The following is a 22,009-nucleotide window of genomic DNA, read 5'->3' as shown; positions in this document are numbered from 1 at the left end:
TGTAGATCTGCTTCACTGCCCGTGAAGTATCCCCACTGCAGGTGGAGAGCGGTGGCTCAGACCTGGGTCCTTGTGCATAGCACTATGTGTGCTTAACCGGGTGTGCCACCACCAGCCCTCCTATTTATTTGGGCTGAGGTTTTAATTTCTTTTATCTCAAAGACAACAGAGAGCTACAACAGCACTACTCCTATTTCTGAGCTTCCCTTGGTACCAGCTGCATCTACCATATGGTGCCTGAGCTCAAACCCTGGTCACATGGTGAGGAGGGAGCTCTATCCAGTTAGCTACCTCCCAGACTTAGGACCTACATTAAAAATGTATCTATTCCCCACTTGTAGGGGGAAAGCTTCACAAGTGGTGAAGCATGGCTGCAGGTGTCTCTCTGTCTCTCTCCCTCCCTATCTTCTCCCTCTTCCTTCTCCATATCTGTCTCTATCCAATAATAAATAAATAAATATATATATTTTTATTTTTTATTTTTTTTATTTAAGAAAGGATTAATTAACAAAACCATAGGGTAGGAGGGGTACAACTCCACACAATTCCCACCACCCAATCTCCATATCCCACCCCCTCCCCCGATAGCTTTCCCATTCTCTATCCCTCTGGGAGCATGGACCCAGGGTCGTTGAGGGTTGCAGAAGGTGGAAGGTCTGGCTTCTGTAATTGCTTCCCCGCTGAACATGGGCGTTGACTGGTCGGTCCATACTCCCAGTCTGCCTCTCTCTTTCCCTAGTAGGGTGGGGCTCTGGGGAAGCGGAGCTCCAGGACACATTGGTGGGGAATAAATATTTTTTTAAAAGTATCTATTTGATAAGAGACAGAGAAACTGAGAAAGGAATGGGGAGACAGATGTCGGGTTGTGTCGCGGGGGAGAGAGAAGAGACCAGGAACTTGTGGCGGAGCAGGAATACAAATCTTTATTCATGCGGACGCCCCAGAATTGGGTGTGAGCACAGTGGTTCAGGCCACGTGGCACTAGCAAAATGGCCACCTCCCACTATGCCCACCAGCCCTTTTCCAGGGGGTCTCAGAAGAGAAAAGAGCAAAGAGAGCGAAAGCAGAAATAGAAGACGCTTTTATGGGAGGATTCCAGAAGTGGCAAGTCGGGACAGGATTGGCTAGGAAAGGGGGTGGAGAGAGGCAAAAGGCATGTTGGGAAGGTGGAAGCATCTTTAGCAACTGTTGCAATGGTTTTAACTAAATTAGCAATACCCTGAGGGGATAACTGGTAGAGATCTGTAAATAATACTTCCATGGAAATATAGTGGTTTGTGGGCCCTGCCAATGTTCGACCACATCTGCACAATTTCCCAACAACAGAGAGGTAGAGAAATACGTGCAGCACTGTCTTACCACTTGCAAAACTTTCCTCCTACAAGTGGCGAGGGAGGGCTTGAACCCTTGCATATTATAACATGTGTGCTCAACCAGGTGTGCCACCACCTGGCCCCCAACCTACATTCTTTCTTTTAAAAATCTTTTTTATTATCTTTATTTGTTTATTGGATAGAGATAGCCAGAAATCAAGAGGAAGGGGGAGGAATAGATGCTGAGAAACAGAGACACCAGCAGCATTGCTTCACCACTTGCAAAGTTTTCCCCTTGCAGGTGGGGACCAGGGATTTGAACCTTGGTCCTTCTGCATTGTAACATGTGTGCTCAACCAGGTGAGCCACCACCCAACCCTCCGACCTACATTTTTTCCATCCTCATTCTGCCATTCATTCTCACTACTCTGGAAAACTCCCAGCAAACCTACTGTAAGCAAAATCTTAACATCTCTGTCACGTTCACAAGAAGAAAACAGTGCTCAGAAAATGTTAGTAGTTGCTTTAAACTCATTGTTTTCCTCTGTAGAATAGGCCTGGTATCTCAGCAAGCAAGATACTGCAATTAGAAATAATGTGTACCCATGTCTCTGATGTCCTGCCAAGGTGACTGTCTTCAGGCACACACAAGTTGTGGTGTGGGAATCTGAAACAGCCTTGAGTGCTCTAGGAGAGGAGACTTCCAGAAGAACTACCTTCTCTCAATTCCCAGGCAGGTGCGGCGTTGTCTTGCCGCACCCTTTACTCCGAGGTGCCTGCAAAGTCAGAAAAGTCACGCCCCAGGGAGTGAGTTCCTGGACCACAGGTTCTGGGCGACTCCTGGAAAGTGACCCTAGGTGCCCCTTCAGTTAAATAGGCGCTCCTCTTTGATTGACAAGACGTGACGCCAATGGCATCCGAAAGAGGTCACTTTTGCGCGCTTTGGAGGGCCCCGCCTTCTCTTCCCGAGATCCAATCAGAGGCGCTAAAGGGGTTGTGAGGCGGGGTCCAGCTCCCATCAGCCAATGAGGTGAGCCCAGCGGGCGCTGTGGGGGCGGCGCGCTCCGGGCTGGCGGCAGGAGCGGCCGCGGCTGGGCTGGGTTGGGCAGGGCTGGTCAGCTCGGCTGGAGAGAAGACTGGACCCGGGGCCGGAACCCGAGCCTGAAGTTGAGCCGGAGACGCCGTCGCGGCCGGAGCTGGGTGCGCGGCGAGTCGGGAGGCGAGCGGCTGCCGAGGTGAGGGTCGCACAGCGGCGGTTGGGGCGCTGCGGACCGGCGCGGGGCGCGGGTGGGCGGCGGGGCCCGCACCGGGTCAGGGCCGCCGCACTGGGCAGCCGGGGAGCCCGTGGGGCCGCGCCGCCGGCGCGCGGAACTTCCTGCTCCGCCTGGGGGAGGTGTGCTCGGTGCTCGGGGCGCGTCCTGGGACCCCGGGGGCCGCCGCCCGGGGAGACAGCTTGGCCGGGGTCGCGGGGGCGAGTGGGGTGGGCTTGCGGAGCCCGCGGGGTGCGGGTGCGGGGGCGGGTGGGGGCGGGGGCGCCCCGCGGAGCAGGCGGGCGCTGGGCTCTGGGAGCCGGGGGAAGTGCGGGAGCGGGACGCACCCGGCGGCTGCGGGGCGGCGACTTGAGGAGGGACTTGCAGGGTCCCGGCGCCCTCTTCGGGAGACATCCAGGGGTGCAGAGGATCGTGGGAGCAGGGGACCCTGGGGAGCAGCCCGGGATCCGGGCTGGGCCCTCGGGCGGCCGGGCAGGCGATAGCAGGGGACACGCGTGGACGCGCTGATTTGGGGGGGGCCCTGGGATGAGCACCCTCCGCTCCCTTCCTCACTGCCCCTCTCCTGGCTCTGTCGGGTAGGAATGGCGGACGGGGGGGTGGTCACAATCCGTGTGAATAGGACGGGGAGGGGGGCAGGCTGGGGGGTGGGGGTGGACCCTCGGGAATTTTCGGGGCGCTCACTGATCGACTGAAACCTCGGGAGGTCCAAATCCGAAGCGATTCCTGCGGCCGAGCTGCGGTGCCTGGTGGCGTCTCCGCCAGAGGTCTGGTTTCTGTTCCGGTAGAATCGGGGTGCAGGCTGCGCCGGCTCCCTGGGGCCCACACCGCTCCGCTGTTGGATGCCCAGGTGGGCTGCGCGCCCGGTTCCTGGATTCTGCCTCTTCTTTGACCCAGCTGCTCTGCTTTTTTGGTTAAGGAAGGTTAGGCTGCCCATAGTGTTAATTGTTCAGCCAGGTTCTCCCGGGCTGTCCTGATGAAAATCGAGTCATCAGCAGCTGAGAGAATTTGAAGCTGAGCTGCGGGCGATGAGCTCACCCCTGCTCACCGTCCTCTAGGTCACTCTGACACTCCGCTGTGCTTCTCTCTCTCACCCTCCCAGGATGGCTGGATGGGTGCCCTAGGCAAGGGAGCAGCCAGGTAGGCCCAGTTGAATTCCACCACTGCTTCCCCCCTCCCCCTTTTAAATTGTATTTGATTCAGAGGCCTGCTTCCTAGAAATACTGAATGGGAACCAGTGCAACTTGAGTTTCTCTCGATTCACATGGGGGAACTCTTGTCATTGTGCTTTTAAACTTAATTCTAGAGTTTGTTGATCTTGGTAAGGCTATGCTAGTTGACATATGGGGCTACTACATCAAAAACTTTTTTGTGTTTGGTTTTTCTTTTGACAATTGTTTTAAAGAAACCGACCATTAGGTTGATGATATTTATTACTTAAGAAAGTAACATAACACAGGGGAGATGTGTGATTAGGTTTGCATTCATTATTTACTTTGGGGGCGAATAATAACTCATTGGAATGGAAACTCTCAACTCATGATGTTTGGGAACTGGAGCTTCTTTTTTTTTTTTAAGAATTTTTAAATTTTTATTTATTTATTGGATAGACACAGCCAGAAATTCAGAAATTGAGAGGGAAGGGGGTAATAGGGAGAGAGACAGAGAGACACCTACAGCACTGCTTCACCAATCGTGAAGCTTTCCCTCTGCAGGTGGGGACCAGGGACTCGAACCTGGGTCCTTGTGCATTGTAACATGTGCGCTCACCCAGGTGTGCCACCATCCGGCCCTGGGAACTGGAGCTTTCTTACTTTCACTCTCAGGTGTATAAGAGGAGATTATATTTCTTTCTTTATTTAATTTCCTTATTGAAGGATTAATGGTTTACAGGTGACAGCACAATACAATAGTTTGTACATGCATAACATTTCCCAGTTTTCCACATAACAATACAACCCCCATTAGGTCCTCTTCTGCCATCACGTTCCAGGACCTAAGCCCTGCCTCCTACCCAAAGAGGTGATTATATTTAAATTATCTAAAACCATGCAGGGGTTAAGAGTTAATTTTCCTGTAGGACACACCTTACCGTGTTAGAGACCCTGGCATCACATGGGTGCACCTTGGAGGAGTCCCTGGCTGGTGGAGTAGTGCTGTGGTGTCTCTCCTCCCTCTGCCTCTCCTTCTATCCTCCCTCCCTCCCTCTCTCTAAAGATTAAAGGAATTGTGCCAGGAACGTAACTCAGTGGAGGAATTGCATTTGTGAAAAGCCCTGTTTTCATCCCTCTGCACTGCATAAAAAGTTGTTTAAGTTAAAGCAAATCGAAACATTTGGGCTTGAACACAGACAGCTGCTGGGAAAGACTGTCCTGCTCTAGTCCTGGATGGCCAATGCAGATGGCTGCTGGCCAGCCTGTCTCTGAAGTGGGGGCTGCAGGGCATTTGTCCCTTATGTTTTCATTTCTTTGCTCTTCACTTGAGAGTTTGTCCAGACCTGGCTAAATACACATACTGCTTCTTGCTTCTGACAGGGTCTTCAGTTGGTTCTAGGAGCCAACCACTCAGGAATGTAGGAAAGATTATGTAGATTCCACAATAATAGTACTGGAGCTTTGCGTTTAGAGATCCCGGTGACTTTTATCGTGCTCTCTGCCACCCTCAGTTGAACCTCCCCTCTGACTTGGACCAGCCTTATCTGACATCAGATTGTAATGGCAGCTGCAGAGCTGCCACCCTGTAGATTGTGGGGTTAATGACCACAGTCATGTGGAGATAGGTGCTGGCTCAGTTTTTTTCCAGTGAGATTGCTTGAAACTATAGCTGCCTACCTGAAGGCAGCAAAGCCTTAGCTAGAAGTCAGTTTGCATTCCACAGGTCACGTCTTTATTTTATGGCCCTGCCCATGATTCCTCACATGCCTGAGAGCTGGTGGACCCAGTGGTGTTCCTTGAGATGGCCGTGTAGGAATACCTGTGGACTTTTAGTATTCAGATAATTATGCTCTGTCTGCTGGTATGTATAACATACTGTAGAACCGTGATATTAGTGACTTTTTTCCCCTCTCCTGAGAGATGCAGGGTGGTAGAGTAAGGAAAAGGGATGGAGATGAGTTCCCCTGGACCCTCGTTCAGCCTTTTTCCTGACTACTGCTGAGGCCTATGACAATGACATTATCTTAGACCTCAGTTGTTACTATTATTTTGTTCTGCCTCTAGGGTTATCAGTGCTGGCACTATGAATCCTGGTGGCCATTTTTTCCTTTATTATTTTTTAAATTCTGTTTCTTAATTGGATAGGACAGAGAAAAATTGAGAGCTGAGGTCAGAGGGAGAGAGAAAAATAGACACCTACAGACCTGCTTCACCATTCGTGAAACATCCCCCCTACAGGTGGGGAGAGGGGGTGAGTGGGACTTGAACCTGGGTCCGTGTGCACTTAACCAAGTGTGCCATTGCCTGGTCACCAGAGCTCAGTTTTATGCTTGTAAAATGAGGGGCTTAAAAGTTCGTAACTTTTCGAGAATTTGATAACAACCATGGATACCTTTCCAGGAAGCAGAAGCACACATGTGAATAGCTTCCGAGGTCTAGACCCAGATTAAGAACTGCACCCCAAATCCCCCTCTTATTCTGATATTCTGTAATCCTATCTCCCCAGCCATCGTTGAGCTAATAATAAGGATGGCTTGTATTTATAGAGGACACATTTCAAAGCATTTTCATTTTATCGTTTGTTCTTAACGCATTTCTGATAGGTGTCGGTGACGAGGAAGGTTTGGCCACCAACCACACAACTCCAGGCCTGTCCTGGCACCAGAATAAGGTTCCTGGTTGCCAGCATAGGGGGTTTCCGTGAGGCGTAGCTTCCTTGGTGGTTGTCATTATGACTTATGTTTGGCAGTGTAAATACCCCAGAATGTGTGACTTGCAGAGGAAACTATTTGCTCATCTACTGAAAGGACTTGGTCCGAATTTTGGTCACTAAACACCTTTTTGCCTGTCAGAAGGTTATTTATTTTGTTTTTATTTTTCCTTGCCACATTTTTCATAGAGACACATTTGTAGGACTTGGGTGTTCTGAGCAGACTTGTTTAATGTTTATTGATTAGAGCACATTGAAATGATTGTCTCAGTTGCCTAGCACTTGAGAAATATGTGAATAATGTTAAGTGAAAATTCTGAATGTTTGACTTGTTCCATCCCAATATATCCTTACAGATGAGACGTTCTCTGAAGCCTGAGAGGCCACTCCCTGGGCCTTGAATCAAGTCTGTGGGCTTGAGAGTGTGATGTGAATTGTATCAATGGCTGTGACTGTTGGCTTCTTGTGACCTTCTGGTCAGGTTCTTAATCTTTTATGGACTATTTCTTTTTCTTTTAGTTTATTAACAGTACAGAATTCTAGTCTTAGTAAAAGATATTAAAGTTTTAATGCCACACTGATGTTACGCTGTTTATTATTGGTCTTAAGAGTCAACATACTAAGTATGTTTTGAATACTCAGACATGAAGGCTCTAGGGTGGTGTACACTATCACTCAGATATCTTTGTGTCCATGTCTGTGTCCTTCTGTCTTGCTGTGTTATGCCTGTGAGGGAGAGGTAAGCATCATTCACTCTTGAGGCATAGGAGGTAGTATTGTGCTCATTTCACCATCTGTTTCTTTAGGATATTAGAGGGGAGGAGGAGGCGGCAGGCACTGCAGCCTCATGGGCATTGGACATAAAGCCTTATGCCATGTGTCAACTTGCCTCAGCAAATTGCTTGCCAGAGAGAGAGAGGGATTGGTAGAAGCTAAAGGTTTTATTCACTGCCTAGTGAATTCTGAACAGTATGCAGTAGAAAATCACTCTGAGGGGAAGCCTGGTCCAGAGGTGGGACTGATGGAAGACAAGCCCCACCATGAAGGGGAAGCTGTCACTAGGCTACTGTCACGAAGATGGGGTGGTTTCCAGTTAATCACTTGTCTACAGAGAGCCTGTCTTCTGAGCTCTGTTCATAATTGCAAGCACTTACTTTGGCCGGAAGCATGTGTCTGAAGGCTGGCCCTTGTTGTCCAGTTGTCTCCTCTTTAGGATTTGAGTAGTGAATGGGTGGCAGAGTTGTCAGTTGTGAGCTTGGGAACTTGGGGTTAGTACCTGTTCTTTAGTTTGACTTCACTCCCTGGACTGAGTGTGTGACCAAACAGAAACGGAGTGCGTGGAAGGGGGCCTTCCGCCTGCTGAGCATGCAGTGCCTGGCACCTGGCTCTGAGTCTGAGACTAGGCAGCTCTAGCCAAGAGAAGCAATCACATCTCACTATGGCAGGAGCAGATAAGGAGTGTGGATAGGGTAGAGGGCTGGGCTCACTGCCCTTGAGCACTGTGGAGAATTGACCTTCAGGGAAGTGATTTTTGGAATGGTTTTGCCAAATCTTACAGGTATTCTCCAGGTGCCAGTGACTGGAAGGATCGGCTTAGTAGAGGTGTGTGTGTGTGTGTGTGTGTGTGTGTGTGTGTGTGTGTGTGTGTGTGTGTGTGTGTGTGTGTGTGTATCGGCCTAGTAGAGTGTGTGTGTGTGTGTGTGTGTGTGTGTGTGTGTGTGTGTGTGTGTGTTGGGAGGGGAGGTTGGATGGACAGGCTTTGGACTGGGTTCAGGGGAACCATTTCAGAGCATGTTATGGAGCTCCAGGCACAGTGCGCTAGCGCGCAGCACTTACACAGAGTAAGAAACAGGTTGAAAGCAGGAGGAAGACTGGCTAACAAGTCAGATGTGCAGATGGCGCAGGCGCTGGTTCAGGTAGCTCATTTTAACTAAGGTCACTTCTGTTCTTGTGGGCTAGTGGTTATTATCTACATTTCTAGGAAGCTGTGGTTAAACTAAGAAGAGGGGACTCCAGAATAAAACTGGATTTAGTCTTGACTCCTTCACCCTTTTGGTCTAGATTTACATGAAAAAATATTTATATTTTTTATGAGAAAGGAAAGAAGGACACACACACACACACACACACACACACACACACACACACACTGCTTAGCTGGGGCATATTTGGTGTTGGGGCTCCAACTTGGACCTCACATATGCTAGTTCTGTGCTCTCTTGCTAAGCTGCTAAGCACAGCCTATTATCATCTTTTGTCTTTTTTGCCACCAGGATTATTGCTGAGACTCATTGCCTGTGTGGATACCACTACTCCTAGCAGCCATTTTTCTTTTTCTTTCTTTTTTTGATAGAGGATGAGACAGAGAGAGAGAGATGAAGAGAGAAAGAGACAGAGGGGAGACACTTGCAGCATTGCTTCACCACACGTGAAGCTCCTCCTTCCCCCTGTAGGGGAGAGGTGAGAACCTGGGACTTGAACCTGGGTCCTCTTATCGTCTCCCAGTCATGCTACTGCCTGACCCCTTAGTTCCTGAGTGTGTACATCTCTCCTTAAGCCCCTCTCTGTCCGTGAGCCACACGTGTTTGCACTCACCCGTGGCTTGGTGGGCTCCTGGAGTGATCCTAGTCTTTCTTACCTTGTGTTCTCAGGTGATTCTCTTTGCTGTTGCTAGTTGATCAGGAAGAGCAAAACGCAGGTGCTGCTACTCCACAGCCATGTCTCTAGCTTCTTTATCTTGTTTTTTAGTGTTTATTTTAGGATAGAGAGAAGCAGGGCACTGCTCTGCCATGTGGTCCAGGGACTGTGCCCAGGGCCTCACTCATGCAAGTGCAGTGCTCCTTCATGACACCCGTGGCTGCCATTCATACTTCCGGCTGGTACTGCAGCAGCTCCTTTCTCTTGTTTCTTATGTTCACAAGCCGCAGAATCACTAAGTACTTTCACTGCCAGTTCCTGGACTGGCAAGGCTGTAGAAAGGTGAGAAACTAGGGGCCGGGTGGTGGTGCAGCTGGTTGAGTGCACATGTTACAGTGCGCAAGGACCTGGGTTCAAGCCTCTGGTTCCCACCTGCAGGGGGAAAGCTTTGCGAGTGGTAAAGCAGGTCTGCAGGTGTCTCTCTGTCTCTCTCTCTCCCTCTGTCTCTCCTGCTCCTCTCAATTTTTGGCTGTCTCTATCCAATAAATAAATGAAGATAATAAAAAAAATTTTTTTTTAATTATTAAATAAAAAAGAAAGGTGAGAAACTAAAAGGGCTTCACAGTCACAACAGCCCCAGGGCTGAATTTCAGCCCCATCACTAGGTAGCTAACTGTGTGACCTTCCTTGTCCACACAGCATCTTTCCAAATCCGGGCACTAAGCCCCCTCCTTAAGACTGAGAGTGATGGACTCTGAAGGCTCCACACCTGTGCCTGGGTTGGTGCTAGCTCAGTGACTTTGATGATACTGTTCCAAGTGTGGTGTCTACTTAAGTGAATTTGCTAATGTAGCAAAACATACTTCTGAAGCACCTATGTTATTGTTACCCGATTCTACTGAAAACCTCTTCCAACTGCTCTTATTTATTTACTTATTTACTTATCCTACAGTTCAAATCTGAGTGTGTTAGAGACCTTTCCTCGGTGACTCAGGGTCACAGAGATGCTGTCAGGAGTGGCTGGTATGAACTTCCCTTGCAGCCTGCCACTTGCAAGCCCATCTCCTTTCCTCTCACAATGCCTCCTGAGCTGTTACCTGCTTCTGGCCCTGCCTTAGGCATGAAGGCCCGAGGGTGGGTGTGTTGCCTCTGGATTTTGAGGTAGTCCTGCCACACAGACCTGCTTCCTCTGGGGTTGGAGAGTCTGTGCCTGAGGTGAATGTTAGATTCAGAGCCTGAGCCTGTAGTGACGAGAGGCAGCTATGACAAGACTTAGTGACTCTCACAGCTGGAAGAGAGTGCACGTGTGGTGGTGGTGATAGCTCATACTTAGGTGACAGGAAATAATACAAAGTTCTGATAAAGCACGGTCACATGTGTAAACTGTTATTAAAATAAACAGCAGGGACCCAGGAAATGGCTCAGTAGACTTTCTGCCTCACCACGCCTTGGGTTCTGGGTTTGCTCTCCGGCACCACAGGAGATAACAGTGGGCAGCACGAGGAAGGAGCCCCAGAGATGGTGAATGGTGCTTTGGTGTCTCTACTCCTTTCTCTCCCTCAAAAAATGAAGACTAAAAGTTGGGTTGGTGGGTGACTCAGTGGCATCATGTACTCATGATGCCACAGGTTAATTCCGTGACATCCTGTTAAAAAATTCAGCAATGATAGTTAATGTTGTAGAATTATGGAAAGGGGGTAGATAGCATCATGGTTATGCAGGGAGACTCTCATGCCTGAGGCTCCTAAGTCCCAGGTTCAATTCCCCACCCCACCGTAAACCAGAGCTGAATAGTGCTCTGGTTAAAAGGAAAAAAAAAAAAAGATTTATGGAAAGTTTCTCTGTTTTCTAGTTTGTACAGTTGCCTCTTTACTTTTTTTTTCCTCTTGTCATCCCTGGGCCTTCACGACTTTAAGCCAATTTTTTCAGCTTGAGAGTCAAGGCACCGGAGCTTCTTCCAGTGTGTTGGGGGACCAGACTCAAACCCGAGTTGTGAGCATAACAAAGCAAGTACCCTACCTTGGTGAGCCGTTTTGTGAACCTGATTTGCCTTTTACTTTTTAACTTAATAGCTTGATTTTATAATTTAAAAAAAAAAGACTTGGTTGTGTAGGCAGTTACAGTTTGCCAAGAACTTTCTCCTAACCCACATTTTGTTTATAGCGCAGCCTTACTGGGTTGCTTCCCGCTTCATCATTCAGAATTGGAAAAGAGGGCTGCAGGGTCAGTGGTTTTGCCTGAGATGAGCCAGCCAGGACCCCACACGAGTGAGCCCGGGGCCAGAGCTCCCCAGAGAGCCTAGTACTGGGCCTCAGCTGGAACGTAAAGGACACGCTTTGACCTATAGCATAAGCTGTAGCTATTTTAAGGTTTCTTACTGAATTAGATGGGATTTTATTGTGATAAAATTGTGCCCAAACTGTAGTTTATGAACATTTTCATATTTTGAACTACATTTGTGTTCCATTGTACCCAATTATGTTGTCGCCAACTGAGAGCGCCAAGTCTGTGAACTGTGGTCTTCAGAGGAACCACAGAGCAGGCTCTGCTCCTCTGTTAGTGGGTTTTGTAGCTGACTGATTGCTGGAGGGCAGAGCCCGCCTGCCTGGGCACTATTTAGCAGGGGCATAATGATGATGTTTTAATTAAGGAAGCAGTTGCAATCTCTGTGTTAGTGAGGTATCATCGGCAAAAGGGTTTGGGCAGGTGCCAGTAGGAGGTAGTGAGGGTGGATTTGGGCTGGGCATCCTTGTCTGGGACAAGGCTCTGAGTCTTGGGATTTGTGAACAAGTGGCCTCGCATTCCCACTCATGTAGTTCTTGCAACTGCAACAAGATATCAGTTAGCCCACTTTACTCATGATTAAGTTGAAACTCTTGGAACTGAAGTGACCTTCACAGGCCAGTGGCAGAGCTGACTGTCATGATTCTGAAGCCAGTCTTGTTTCATTTTACTAACTAACTTAAGTGGCTTCTGAGACATCCACCCTCAAATAGGAAAATAATCTTTGCAAGTCAATCTTCCTTTCTCATCTCTTGGAAATATGGGCAACAGGCAAGTAATGTGGTCTTTCGTTTAATGTGTGTACTTAACCAGGTGAGCCACCACCTGGCCCTAGAAGAAGAAATTTCTGTAGCACACTACACGTAGTAAAACTGAAAGAGCTTTAACATGTTCTTGACGTTGATGTCAAGTTAATGTCATTTGTGCAAGTAAATTAGAGCAGATGCTTACTTTGATATTAGTGATAATCATCATTTTTGTGTCAAAATACTTTTCCCCACTCTTTTAATTGAAAGAGAGAGAGAGAGGGAGAGGGAGGCTAGAGCACTGCTTCCCCATTTTATGCAGTGTGGGGGATAGAACCCAGGGCCCCATACAGGAAGTCATGTGCTCTGTCAATGGACAACCCACCTGCCTTCATCTTTAAAAAAAAAAGGGGGAGTCAGGTGGTGGTGCAGTGGGTTAAGCACACATGGTGCAAAGCATAAGGACTGGTGTAAGGACCCTGGTCCCTGGTTCGAGCCCCTGGCTCCCCACCTGCAGGGGAGTCGCTTCACAAGTGGTGAAGCAGGTCTGCAGGTGTCTATCTTTCTCTCCCCCTCTCTGTCTTCCCCTTCTCTCTCCATTTCTCTCTGTCCTAACAACGAAGACATCAATAACAACAATAATAACTACAACAACAATAAAAGACAACAAGGGCAACAAAAAGGGAAAATAAATATTAAAAAAAGATAAAACGGGAGTAGGGCTGTAGCGCAGCGGGTTAAGCGCAGGTGGCGCAAAGCGCAAGGACCGGCGTAAGGTTCCCGGTTCGAGCCCCCAGCTCCCCACCTGCAGGGGAGTCGCTTCACAGGCGGTGAAGCAGATCTGCAGGTGTCTGTCTTTCTCTCCCCTCTCTGTCTTCCCCTCCTCTCTCCATTTCTCTCTGTCCTATCCAACAACGATGACATCAATAACTACAACAATGAAACAACAAGGGCAACAAAAGGGAATCAATAAAATAAATAAAAAAAAAAGATAAAACATAGAAGATCTTCCCCCATCCTCTATTTTTGAGTTGTGGGTTGAACACAGGGCCTTATGTTTGGGAACCATGGGCTTTACCACTGAGTGTATTTTCAGCCCCCCCCCCCCCACTCCCCAAGATAGAATCATATAAATAACTATTTGCATTTTATCTATCACTTAGAGATTTTTAAAAATATATTTATTTATTCCCTTCTGTTGGCCTTATTGTTTTATTGTTGTAGTTATTGTTATTATTGATGTCATTGTTGATGGATAGAACAGAGAGAAATGGAGAGAGGAGGGGAAGACAGAGAGGGGGAGAGAAAGATAGACACCTGCAGACCTGCTTCACCACCTGTGAAGCGACTCCCCTGTAGGTGGGGAGCTAGGGGCTTGAACCGGGATTTTTATGCCAGTCTTTGCGCTTTGTGCCACCTGCGCTTAAACTGCTGCACTATTGCCTGACTCCTGAGATTTTTTAAAAATATATATCTTTAACAGCAGCAAATGCTGGAGAGGGTGTGGGGTCAAAGGAACCCTCCTACACTGCTGGTGGGAATGTAAATTGGTCCAACCTCTGTGTAGAACAGTCTGGAGAACTCTCAGAAGGCTAGAAATGGACCTACCCTATGATCCTGAAATTCCTCTTCTGGGGTTATATCCTAAGGAACCCAACACATCCATCCAAAAAGATCTGTGTACACATATGTTCTTGGCAGCACAATTTGTAATAGCCAAAACCTGGAAGCAACCCAGGTGTCCAACAACAGATGAGTGGCTGAGCAAGTTGTGGTCTATATACACAATGGAATACTACTCAGCTGTAAAAAATGGTGACTTCACTGTTTTCAGCCAATCTTGGATGGACCTTGAAAAAATCATGTTAAGTGAAATAAGTCAGAAACAGAAGGATGAATATGGGTTTATGCTGGTACCAGGAGTTGCACCTGGCCCTCCTCTGTTGTTTTTACAGATACTTAATTGTTGCATAGTACTGATGACATAATGAATTCAAACATTGAAACAGCCCTCTGATGTTGGATGTTTTAGTATATTTCCATTTTGTGGGCGGGTTAATGAGGAGGAGTAGCTATTAGAAATGAATTTGCAGTTTACAATTTTCTTTTCCTTTTTTCACTTGTATAATTAGTTCCTGGGGATAAGTTCTCAGAAATAGAAATGCTGGATTAGAGAATAGACTCTGGGGGCCAGGCAGTGTTGCACCTGGTTAAGTATACATATTACAGTGTACAAGGACCCAGGTTCAAGCCCCTCATCCCCAACTGCAGGGGGAAAGCTTCACAAGTGGTAAAGCAGGGCTGCAGGTGTCTCTCTGTCTCTTTCCTTCTCTTTACTGCCCCCTCCTCTCTCAGTGTATGTCTCTGTCCAGTAATCAATAAATAACAACAAATTAAGGAGAATAGACTGTCTTTGGTGGAGCTAGGACCTAGTGTTTGCGTGATTTTATAGTTCCTAGGCCGATTCTTCTTTTTTTCTTTTGGTGAGAGAGAGGTTGAGAGAGACAGAGACACCACGGCACCAGAGCTCTCCCCAGGCTTGTGGTGCTGGGACTTAACTCTGAGCTGTACTTATGGCAAGAGACACATCCATCTCAGTAGGCTCTCAGACTCAAGAATGTGAACTTCTTGGAATGTTTTGATCTCTGGTCCTGTTGCTTGTGGGTTTATTTTTCTGAGACTTAAGAGTTAAAAAAAAAAAACAACTAAGAAACTTCTTCTGTTTAAAATACTTTTTGAATGTCCAAGCATCTGTAAGATAAGAAACGTTTGTGAGAGTTTCTTAAATGAGTCATAGTTCCTTCCTATGTTTCTGGCTTCCTATGTTATCTGAATTAGCTTGCTCTCTTTACTTTCCTAAGAAGCAGTCTTTGTTAATGCTGTCGCCACTGGACTCATTTCTCACCTGCACTAATGCTCACATTCTCAAGGCCGTGGAGGTATGTGGCTGCATTTCTGTCAGCTCACAGTCCTCTGAACCAGTCTTTCTGAGAACATGTCCTGGTTCTTATTTCCCCACTCCCAGTATGCATATTGGGAAAGACTGTGAGTTGTTTCTCCTGGTTCATCCATCCTTCAGGGCAGCCTGGGGGTTTTCTGGATCCTTCTCATCTTACTGGTTTTGCCCATGGCTTTGTTCACAGTTAAGAGACAGACAACGCAGAGAGCATGTCGGGAAGCTTACAGTGTGGGTGCTCGCTCGCTTGCTTTTTTTTTTCTTCCCCTTGTTTGTTTATTTTTCTCTTCTGAAGTCGTTCTGTCCTTTCATGACCTGACTTTTCCACTTGCCACTGTCCCTTAGCTATTCCCTTGCAGACTGGGTGGGAGCCTGTTCTCCTGGTGGCTCCGTTTCCAGGGTCTGCAAAGGAAAACCTGCTTAGCCAGAGTAAGTATGGGCTCTGTGGGGAAGTAGTGATCAGCCTGTGACCTCAGTCTTCAGTCACAGGTGTCCTCCCTTGAATTCTTCCTGTGCGACCACCGTTTCCCCTCCACCCCTTTGAGCCGTGGGCAGCAGCGAGGAGCTGCTTCCCCTTAGGTCTCTCTCACTATGGACAAAACCTCTGTTTTCTTGGTTCCTCTTAGCCTAGCTAAGAAAGACTGACATTCATAACAGAACAAGAGATACTTATACAGCCTAAGGTAGAAATAAGAGGGAATAATCACAACACAGAAGCATAACAAACAGTTTGTTTCCCAGGCACAAGTGAGCTTTTGGGGCCAGCGCTGTAGGATGATTTAGCCTCATTGACTCAGCTGGGCACTGCCTAGCTTCCTGCTTCCTGTCCCCGCTGTGCTTTTTCTGTCAATAAACCCAAATTTTAGGATAATGCTTTGCTTTGTGCTTATCATAAATTTGGAAATTGTACTTTGCACTGGTTTCCACAGATGCCTAAACATGTTTGGGTTGACTGTTGCCAAAGCAACTAGCTGAGCTGCTGGCGGTGTGTTTGGAGCTGGGGGACGCTCCAGGGCATCCTTAAGGTTTCTCCGTCAAGTTGGGTGCTAACTACCACACTGCAGAGGAACATGTTCTTAGCCTCCTTTACAAAGCCCTTCCCACGTCTCTGGTTTTATTGCCCGAGAAATCTCTGCTCAGCTGCCCTGACTTGACTTGACTTGAGTGGCATGGTATGGGGCAGGGCTGATTTCTTTCAGGACTGGAACTTTGCTAAATGACCAGGAGTCGTGATTTCTTGCCAGGCCTGGATTCAGTCCTTATTCCTGGTTGTACAGGAGTGCATGTTACCCCAATGAATTTCCTTTACTTCTTAGAAACGGGGCTGGTTGCAGAAACCCAGAGATGGGCCTTGTCTGAGACTTCCTTGGAAACAACATCTTTTAATGAAACTAAAAGGGTCACCCTGGACACCCACGAATCACGGGAAACCTGTGACTGGACCATTTAAGGGCTCCAGTGTGTCATCTTTTACAAAATGTGAGGGGAGGTTGTTGGTACAATAAATTATCGACGTGGATCCTTTGTCAGTTTTAAAAATGCCGTTTCATTTTGGGGTACTTTCTAGCTCTGACAGATGTGGGCCTGAAGTTACTTTGATTCTCTGCAGTTTTCTGTTGAAGGGGTTGGCTTTGGAGCTGCACTCTGAGACCAGCTGCTTTCCCCCTCAAGGACCTTTTGCACCTGGGAGGTAGTTTATCCGGTACAGGGATTGTCAGAAAATTCATGATGTATTTATATATAGAAAAACATATGTCATGACTTTTCTGACAGCCCAGTAGTTTAGAGGTCAGTTATCTTACTGTAGGCCCCCAGCACCACGGCATCAGGTCAAACTCCAGGGACGGTGGAATGGTGCTATGGTGTCTCTTCCTGTCTGTTTTTTTATATGGAATTTTGTTTATTTATATTGCTGGGACTTTTTGTACCTATACAAGTCCACTGCTCCCAGTGGATTCCCTTCCCTTTCCCTTTTCAATATCAGACGGAAAGAGAGGGAGGAAGGGAGGAGGAGAGGAGAGACACCACAGCACCACCTACTGCTCATGAAGCTTTTCCTGTGCACGATGCTCTTTTTTTAAAAATTTTATTTATTTTCCCTTTTGTTGCCCTTGTTGTCTTTTTTATTGTTGTTGTAGTTATTATTGTTGTTGTTATTGATGTGGTTGTTATTGGATAGGACAGAGAGAAATGGAGAGAGGAGGGGAAGACAGAGGGGGGAGAGAAAGATAGACACCTGCAGACCTGCTTCACTGCCTGTGAAGCGACTCCCCTGCAGGTGGGGAGCCCGGGGCTGGAACCCGGATCCTTACGCCGGTCCTTGCGCTTTGCGCCACCTGTGCTTAACCCACTGTGCTACCACCCGACTCCCGTGCACGATGCTCTTATGTGGGGGCTGGGAGCTGCAATGTGGGTCCTTGTGCATAGTAAGGGGTGGGCTATATTCTCGTCCTATGTAGAATTTTTAAAAAATATTTTCTAATTCTCTCTTATTTATTTGATAGAGATAGCCAGAAATTGAGAGGAAGGGGAGTATAGAGTGGGAGAGAAACAGCTGCAGCACTGCTTCACCACTCGTGAAGATTTCCTCCTGCAGGTGGGGACCAGGGGCTTGAACCCAGGACCTTACACATTGTAACATGTGCGCTCAGCCAAGGTGCACCACCACCCAGTCCCCATCTGGATTTTTTTTGAAAGTATGAAATCATTAACCTGAGAGTGGTGGAGTGTGTATATCCAGGCCTCCATGCCCTCTCAGAGCAGTGGTACAGGGTGGCCTGGCTGAATTCTGCTCGATGGCCTGGGCAGTGTCCTGTGCTGTGGGTGCCTGTGGTGAGCTGCCCCTATGGACGATGCTCCTCAGACAGGGCTTTGAGAGGTCACACAGCTCACCTCTAGCATGGGTGGAAGGCTAGGGCTGTTATGAGGTTCAAGTTTTCTTTCTTTTTCTTTCCTTTTTTTTTTAATTAAAAAATTTCCTGTTCTTAACTGAGGTTCTATTTGCAGTAGTGTGTTACTGAGTCCATGCTGCAGACTTAAAAGCTGAGGCCTGCCCTTGGCTGTGCTGGTGACAACACAGTGGCCAGCCTGGGAAGCCTTTCCTGTATGGAATTGTGCCGTCCTGCTCTCCCCACTCTGCGCACCAGTGTTCTGAGACATGAGGGTGGAACTCCATCCTGTTTCCTGACCCGTGGATGGCTCTCACATCTCCTTCAGGGTTTAATGAAAAGGATTTTCACTGCTCTTTCCATACAGTTCTGACATGAACATACAGCCCCTTTCATTCATTCAACAAACATTGAACACCGCACATAGCCAAGCACAGTTCTTGGATGCTGGGGTCACTGCAGCGTTTTTTAAATCATATTATTGAGGGGTGGTTAACGCCCTGCAGTACAATTTTTAACATGTGGGTCCAGGTTTCAGCTCCCTGTGGTAGGCGTCTGCAGAACACTCTCAGCCTCAGCTTGGGTCCTTTTCTACCTCAGTTGGTAGAGCATGAGACTCTTAATCTCAGGGTAATGAGTCCCACGTTGGGCGCCAGATGCCAGGCTCTTGTGGGGAGGCCCCTCAGGCACAGATTCCCTGGCGTGGCCGCTTCTGTTGTGCACTAGAAGCGGGTGTCTATGGGAATATGTCCCGAGGCAGCAGGAGTGAGCCTTACGGGGTCTTTCTCAGTGTCCGTGGCTAGTGATGTGACAAAAGATCACCCAGGGACTGTATTGGAGAACGATCCATTTATTGAGCATCAAAGCAGGGATTTTAAGGGGTCGCAGGGGGAAGTAAATTGTCTATGCCATATATGGTCAGGGAGGCAAGGGGTCGGGGGAGAGTCCATGTTTTTCCAGTAACTGTTGAGCAAGGGTCACTGCAGCATTTTTTAAGTCATATTATTGAGGGGTGGTTAACGCCCTGCAGTACAGTTCTTAACGTATGGGTCCAGGTTTCAGCTCCCTGTGGTAGGCGTCTGCAGAACACTCTCAGCCTCAGCTTGGGTCCTTTTCTACCATCTTACCCCCCAAGCTCCCTTTATCCCCTCCCTTCACCTTCCCCAGAGTCCTTTGCTTTGCTGTAACATACCACACACAGTCCAACTTTTACATTGTGTTTTGACTTTCTGCCCTTGTTTCTTAAGCTCCACCAATGAGTGGGGTCATTCAGTATTTGCTCCCCCCTTTTTAACATCTCACTTTACATGATTCCTTCAAGTTGCATCCAAGACAAGGCAAAGCAGATGATGGCATCATTTCTAACAGCTGCATAATATATATATATATATATCTCATACCTTTCTGGTGTGAATGGGGTAAGAATGGGGCTATATACCATACATTTCTAATGCACTCATCTGTTATTGGGCATCTGGGTTGCTTCCAAGTTTGGGCTATTACAAATTATACTGCTATGAATGTAGGTATACATAGGTCTCTTTGGGTAGGTGTCTTTGCTTCCTTTGGAAGAATTGCCAAATCATAGGGTAGGCCTACTTCTAGTTTTTTTTTTCTCTATCTTATTTATTTATTTATTTATTTATTTATTTATTTATTTATTTATTTATTTATTTTTGTTGCCCTTGTTTTATTGTAATTATTATTGTTGTTGTTACTGATGTTGTTGTTGTTGGATAGGACAGAGAGAAATGGAGAGAGGAGGGGAAGACAGAGAGGGTAAGAGAAAGATACCTGCAGACCTGCTTCACTCTTTGTGAAGTGACTCCCCTGCAGGTGGGGAGCCGGGGGCTAGAACTGAGATCCTTTCCCCGGTCCTTGCGCTTCACACTATGTGCACTTAACCCACTGCGCTACTGCCCGACTCCCTACTTCTAGTTTTCTGATGAGTCTCCAGACTCTTTTCCACAGAGGTTGGACCAATTTACATTCCCATTAGCAGTGTAGGAGGGTCCCTTTCCCTCCATAGCCTCTCCAACATTTCGTTTTTTCTAGTGTAAAGTGGTATCTCTTTATTTGCATTTCTCTGGTCATCAGTCACTATGAGCATTTTTTTAACATGTCTGTTGATCAGCACTCTGGATCTCTTCTTTGTTGAAGATTCTGTCCGGGGGGGGGGGGGGCGGCGGACAGTGGCACACCTGGTTAAACACACATAGCACTAAGCACAAGGACCAGAGCAAGGATCAGGGTTCAAGCCCCCATCCCCACCTGCAGGGGGGAAGTTTCACAAGTGGCGAAGCAGGTCTGCAGGTGTCTGTCTTTCTCCTTCTCCTCCTCCCCTCTCAATTTCTGTCTGTCCTATTCAATAAAATGGAAAAAAAAATTCTTCTAGGAGCAGTGGATTTGTAGCGCCAGCACTGAGCCACAGTGATAACCCTGGCAGGGGGAAGAAAGAAAAGAAAAAGATTCTATCCATGTCCTCTCCCCATTTAAAAGTTGTTGTTGTTGAGTTTGGTGAGCTCTTTCTGTATTTTGTTTACTAGCCCTTTGTCTGATATATGGCAATTAAGGACTGTCTTCCATTTCATAGGGAGTCTGTTTTGGTGATGGGTTAGTTTCTTTTGCTAAGCAGAAACTTTTCAGTTTGATGTCCCCTTGATTTATTTTTGTTTTTCTTGCAGTTGGATATGAATTGTCAAAGTTATTTTTAAAGCTTAAAAGAGTTAAAATCTGGAAAAGGGTTCTGCTAATGTTTTCCTCTAAATATTTGATGGTTTCTGGCCTGACAGCTCAACCCTTGATCCATTTGGAGTTTACTTTTGTGTGTGGTGAAATGTGATGGTCTAGTTTCATTCTTCTGCACTTTTCAACCAAATTCTCCCAACCCCATTTATTGAAGAGACCCTCCTTTTTCTTTTCTTTCTTTTTTTTTTAAAAAAAATTATTTATTCATAGAAAGATAGGAGAGAGAGAAAGAACCAGACATCACTCTGGTATATGTGCTGCTGGGAATTGAACTCAGGACCTCATGCTTGAGAGTCCAATGCTTTATCGACTGTGCCAACTTCCCAACCACGAGACCCTCCTTTTTCCATTTAATGTTTTGGATCCCCTTGTCAAAATATTAGATGAGTATAGGTGTAGGGGTGTACTTTGCTTTCTGACTGGTGGAGACAGAGCGTAGTAAAGGGCCCTTGTCTCTGTGTGGAGAGGCCAGCTATGGAGGGCCTGTTGCACCATCTGCTTGGCACTGAGCACATTGCCAAGCTCCCAGTTCTTTCCAGCTTCCACTTTCCTCAATTTTATTTATTTATTTTGACATGATTGCCATACTAATTTAAATAATTTAATATTCAGTACTGCTTAATAATTAATACTTAAAAGAACTTGATCCTGGCATGTTTTGTGCCAGGCTTGTAATCACACTTACCCTTTTGAAAACTTTGCTTGTGCAAGTGAGAAGGCTGGGCTTACAGAGGTGAAGTGACAGGCCCCATAGCCAGCAAGTGTGGGGTAGGCCAGGCCCAAGGATGTCATCAGAAATGCCAACAAAAGTGCAGTATGACTATTTGCCTTGGATCATTTCCAGCCTCTGACTGCTCCTCTCAGCAGTGAGCAATTGATCTTGATGTGAGGGTACATCAAGGATGGATGCCAGGATTCAGTAGGCCTTAAGATCTCTACATGGCTGTAGACATTAGACACTTGCAGTTATCAACATGAGTGTTTACTGGTAGCAGGGTTGCCTTTCCCATCTAATTTCAAATAGTTCTCCTGGGAGTGACTTTGGGATGAGGAAATTTCCATGTATACTGGTTTTCCTAAAGCAGACAGTTGTTTGCTTGTTTTAAGGCACTGCCCAGTGGACAGTATAATATCCTAAGTTGCTTTAAAAACTGTCCTCTGTAGAGGATGGAATGAAACAGTATTTACCATCCTGACTCAGCCTCTGACATAACAGCTTCATTCTTCTGACTGGGAGTTTGCAAGCTGCCAGCCTCCTGGCATCTCCAGCTGCTAGTTGTTTAAATATTTACATTGACAAACTTTA

General features: G+C 47.0%; 1 protein-coding gene across 3 annotated transcripts in view; it reads left to right on the top strand.

Moving 5' to 3' along the window:
* The first annotated feature begins 2,371 nt into the window (after window positions 1-2,371).
* The window catches only part of PACSIN2 (protein kinase C and casein kinase substrate in neurons 2), a 121,993-nt gene continuing 102,355 nt past the window's right edge, over window positions 2,372-22,009 (top strand). For 2 of the 3 annotated variants that reach the window (XM_016188310.2, XM_007523446.3), the window contains exon 1: window positions 2,390-2,548. The gene's annotated coding sequence lies outside the window, so the exon portion shown is untranslated. Of the gene's footprint in view, window positions 2,549-22,009 lie in introns of all 3 variants that reach the window. The other variant, XM_060189093.1, reaches the window with a different exon arrangement.

Source organism: Erinaceus europaeus, chromosome 4 (genome assembly GCF_950295315.1).
Source record: "Erinaceus europaeus chromosome 4, mEriEur2.1, whole genome shotgun sequence".
Taxonomy (NCBI): Eukaryota; Metazoa; Chordata; class Mammalia; order Eulipotyphla; family Erinaceidae; genus Erinaceus; species Erinaceus europaeus.
The sequence above is the reverse complement of the archived record's forward strand: the minus strand, read 5'-3'. Positions and strand labels throughout refer to the sequence as shown.